This window comes from Sardina pilchardus, chromosome 12 (assembly GCF_963854185.1).
Source record: "Sardina pilchardus chromosome 12, fSarPil1.1, whole genome shotgun sequence".
Classification (NCBI taxonomy): domain Eukaryota; kingdom Metazoa; phylum Chordata; class Actinopteri; order Clupeiformes; family Clupeidae; genus Sardina; species Sardina pilchardus.
In genome coordinates, this window is record NC_085005.1 from 33,180,629 (window position 1) to 33,185,628 (window position 5,000).

The following is a 5,000-nucleotide window of genomic DNA, read 5'->3' on the forward strand; positions in this document are numbered from 1 at the left end:
CCTTTTAACAGGGCTTTAAATCACACTTCCTAAAAGAAAGCGATCTTCTTAAATAAGCTGTGTGGGCTGAGCTCTGGTAATGTGGATTAGGAAGCTTTCTCTCTCAATCTCAATCTGTGTGTGTGTGTGTGTGTGTGTGTGTGTGTGTGTGTGTGTGTGTGTGTGTGTGTGTGTGTGTGTGTGTGTGTGTGTGTGTTATCTGGGTTTTGGTTGGTCCAGCTGGGCCAGATTGGCGGGCCACACAGCGGGCTACAGGCTGAGCAGGGGCTTTTACCGACAATAACACACACACACACACACACACACACACACTAAGCTAATATGCTGCCCTCTAAGAGATGGAGGGTCCCATCCATTCCCTTAATCTAGGTTTTTTGGGAGTCATCTTCCTGTTCTCCCTCTCCCTCTCTACTCTCTCTCTCCCTCTCTCCTCTCTCTCCTCTCTCGCTCTACTCTCTCTCCCTCTCTCTCCCCCCCCCCCCCTCTCTCTCTCTCTCCCTCCTTTAGGGTGTGTGTTTTAGAGATGAGTATCTGGTGCAGGACTTTGTGAATTATCTTTGCTTATTGTGTAAATCTGTTGGCATGCAGACGGAGCGTGAAATAAGGTTCAAGTGGAGGGAGGAGGGAGGAGGGAGGAGGGAGGAGGGAGGAGGGAGGAGGGAGAGGATTACACACAAATCTGCACAAAGCTCACAGCACAGCAGACCTCTATTGCAGCAGACCTCTATTGCCCTCCTCTCTCCTCTTCTCTCCTCCTCTCTCCTCTCCTCTTCTCCCCTCCTCTTCTCCCCTCCTCTTCTCACAGCAGACCTCTATTGCAGCAGACCTCTATTGCCCTCCTCTCCTCCTCTCTCCTCCTCTCTCCTCCTCTCTCCTCTCCTCCTCTCCTCCTCTCTCCTCTTCTCCCCTCCTCTCTCCTCTCCTCCTCTCTCCTCCTCTCTCCTCCTCTCTCCTCTCTCCTCTCCTCTCCTCACAGCAGACCTCTATTGCCCTCCTCTCCTCCTCTCTCCTCTCCTCCTCTCTCCTCTCCTCTTCTCCCCTCCTCTTCTCCCCTCCTCTCTCCTCTCTCCTCTCCTCTTCTCCCCTCCTGTCTCCTCTCCTCCTCTCTCCTCTCCTCTTCTCCCCTCCTTTCTCCTCTTTCCTCTCCTCTTCTCCCCTCCTCTCTCCTCTCCTCCTCTCTCCTCTCCTCTTCTCCCCTCCTTTCTCCTCTTTCCTCTCCTCTTCTCCCCTCCTCTCTCCTCTCCTCCTCTCTCCTCCTCTCTCCTCCTCTCTCCTCCTCTCTCCTCTCTCCTCTCCTCTTCTCACAGCAGACCTCTATTGCAGCAGACCTCTATTGCCCTCCTCTCCTCTTCTCCCCTCCTCTCTCCTCTTTCCTCTCCTCTTCTCCACTCCTCTCTCCTCTCCTCTCTCCTCTCCTCTCTCCTCTCCTCCTCTCCTCCTCTCTCCTCTTCTCCCCTCCTCTCCTCCTCTCTCCTCTTCTCCCCTCCTCTCTCCTCTCCTCCTCTCTCCTCTCCTCTTCTCCCCTCCTCTCTCCTCTCCTCCTCTCTCCTCTCCTCTTCTCCCCTCCTCTCTCCTCTCCTCCCCTCCTCTCCTCTCTCCTCTCTCCTCTCCTCTTTCCTCTCCTCCTCTCTCCTCCTCTCTCCTCTCCTCTGCTCTCCTCCTCTCCTCTCCTCCTCTCTCCTCTCCTCTCCTCCTCTCTCCTCTCCTCTTCTCCCCTCCTCTCTCCTCATCTCCTCTCCTTTCCCTTCTCTTCTCTCCTACTCCTCTCCCCTCTTCTCCTCTCCTCTCTTCTCTTTTCCCTTCCTCTCTCCTCTCCTCACTAATCCTCTCCTCTCTTCTCCCTTCCTCTCTCCTCTCCTCTCCTCTCCTCTCCCTTCAGCTCCTCTTTCCTCTACAGCGGTGTGCTTGTGGAGTTGAATTCTTGGTAGACTGCAGTACTTCAGAGTGGTGTGTGTGCTGTTGTGTGTGTTTAGAGTGTCCTCAAGGGGACTCAGAGAGCCGTAGGTCACATCCCTGCAGTGTGTGTGTGTGTGTGTGTGTGTGTGTGTGTGTGTGTGTGTGTGTGTGTGTGCTTGATTACGGACAGGCCTACTAACGAAGTGAGTGTGCGTGGTTGGGCTAACGAGACAGAGCGACCCAAGACTGTCGCCGATGCGTGCGGTGAGTGAGAGTGAGAGTGCGAGTGTGTGTGTGAGTGTGTGTGTGTGCTTTTGTAATGAGTGGAGGGCGCATCTTCAGATGGCTTCACGTTACACTGAGCTCCTCCGTCGGTCACCCCAGTCATTAGAGAGGAACACACGCACACACACACACACACACACACACTCAGCGCATCTTCTAATAGGACCATCAGATGCACGCTAGAGTGACCAGCAACAACAACATCAAGTCCCAAATCTGGAGCTCTCATTAATTAAGGAGCCAAAACCTCCATCGGCCTTTCTTCCCCAGTCTGAGGGAGCTCAGCCCTCTCTCCCTCTCTCTCTCTCTCTCTCCCTTTATCTCTCTGTCCATCTCTCTCCCTCTCTCTCTCCCTTTATCTCTCTCTCTCTCTCTCCCTTTATCTCTCTGTCCATCTCTCTCTCTCTCTCTCCATCTCTCACTCCATCTCTCTCTCTCTCTCTCTCTCAGGAGACGAGGACTGATCAGCGAGGTCAATGAACACACCGGATCCAAAGATGAGCATCAGATCTGAGAACACACACACACACACACACACACACACACACACACACACACACACACACACACACACACACACACACACACACACACACACACACACACACACACACACACACACACACACACACACACACACACACACACACACACACACTCCCGCTCCTCCTAACAGGCCAGCGGGTGCTTCCATGCGGTCTCCAATGCCAGTGCTGGGCTATTACCAGAGTTAAGACTCCTGGGTGCCGTCATTAAGGCATAATAAGACGTGTGTGTGTGTGTGTGTGTGTGTGTGTGTGTGTGTGTGTGTGTGTGCCGTCATTAAGGCATAATAAGACATCAGCTCTCCTCCCACCATCGCCTCTCTCTTGGCCCTCTGCCTGAAATCAAGCGTAGCGTGTGTGTGTGTGTGTGTGTGTGTGTGTGTGTGTGTGTGTGTGTGTGTGTGTGTGTGTGATCAGACATATGCAGCCTGACTGGAAGATGGGATGCTGGTTAAGTGTTTTGACTTGATAAAATGTATTCCACTTCAGATGACACAATACTGGGCTGTGGGGCTAAGAATGGTGGAGCTCCAGTGCATATCAAGACAACAGCTCTCTTCCCCCTGGAGCAGGTTGATTTCCCATCACACAATACATATCAACAGGAAGGCAGATCCTATACACAACGTTTCAGAAATTGAGATTTCAAAGACAAATCTGCATTTAGAAGTCAAAAAAAGAGAAAAAAGTTTTATTAGTTCATAAAACAGTCTCAAAGAAATGTAGATTTGCAGTATGTTGATTTGTGGCGTGCTCTTTATCCAACAGTGTTTTCAATTTTCTTCGGGTGCTCTTTGGTGCAAGTTCAGTATCCAGAAGTCAAAAAAAGAGATTTTTGCTTTTCTCAGACCAAAGGCACTCCTTTGTTAAAATGTCTTTATTGGGCCCCGGCAGTGGCGCAACTGGCTGGGGCACCTACACCATACGCCGGCGACCCGGGTTCGATTCCCGCCCCGGGTCCTTTCCGGATCCCACCCCGACTCTTTCTCCCACTCACTTCCTGTCATTCTCTCTACTGTCCTGTCCAATTAGGCATAAAAAGCCCAAAAAAATAATCTTAAAAAAAAAATTTCTTTATTGAATTAAGGATATGTCCTATATGGACTGAGTAGAGTGTGCGTGTGTGTGTGTGTGTGTGTGTCATGTCCTGTCCTATATGGACTAGTTTAAAAAGCCCACGCGTAGCTGCATGTGGCCTTCTTCAGGGCATAGTAACAGACTGTTTTATAAACTAATGTATATTCTAGTATTGTAAAGACAGAGAGGTTATATTTTGTTGCACACCATCTTATGTTTGTTTTCTGTTTTATTGTTCTATTGTGATGTGATACGCTGTGATAAGTTGTGATATGCTGTGCTAATTATGTAGGTCAGTTCTATAGTGATAAACTAATTCAGCAGGTCAGTTCTATAGTGATATGCTGTGATAAGATAATTCAGCAGTTCAGTTCTATAGTGGTATGCTGTGCTAATTCAGCAGGTCAGTTCTATTGTGATATGCTGTGATAAGCTAATTCAGCAGTTCATGTGATATGCTGTGCTAAGGTAATTCCGCAGTTCAGTTCTATAGTGGTATGTTGTGCTAATTATGTAGGTCAGTTTTGTTGTGATATGCTAATTCAGCAGGTCAGTTCTATTGTGATATGCTGTGATAAGCTAATTCAGCAGATCAGTTATATAGTGGTATGCTGTGATAAGCTAATTCAGCAGGTCTACACATAGTCTACATACAGTAGATTTCTTATTTCATATGTCCATCAGACTTTGTGTGACTCCTTGGCTATTATGAATGTCTTATTTGCCATGGCAACAACATATTTAGGGTTTGAAAAATTGAGAGAGCGGAAAAAATAGCAGATAGAGAAAAAGGAGAGAATGCAGACAGATAGAGAGATGAAGAGGAAAGATAGAGAGAGTGCAGACAGAGAGAGAGAGAGAGAGATGAAGAGGAAAGATAGAGTGCAGAAAGAGAGAGAGAGAGAGAGATGAAGAGGAAAGATGGAGAGAGTGCAGACAGACAGAGAGAAAGAGAGAGAGAAATGAAGAGGAAAGATAGAGAGAGTGCAGACAGAGAGAGTAGTAGACACAGAGAGAGAGAGAGATAAAGAGGAAAGAGAGAGAGAGTGCAGACAGAGAGAGTAGTAGACGGAGAGAGAGGGAGCTGGACCTTTTGTGAAACCTCATCCGTGTGACTCGGCAAGGACACAAAGGGCTTTTGAGCTCTCACTGTGGAGGAGCCTCTTCTGATGGCCAATTACTGTGAGCAGAGCAGTC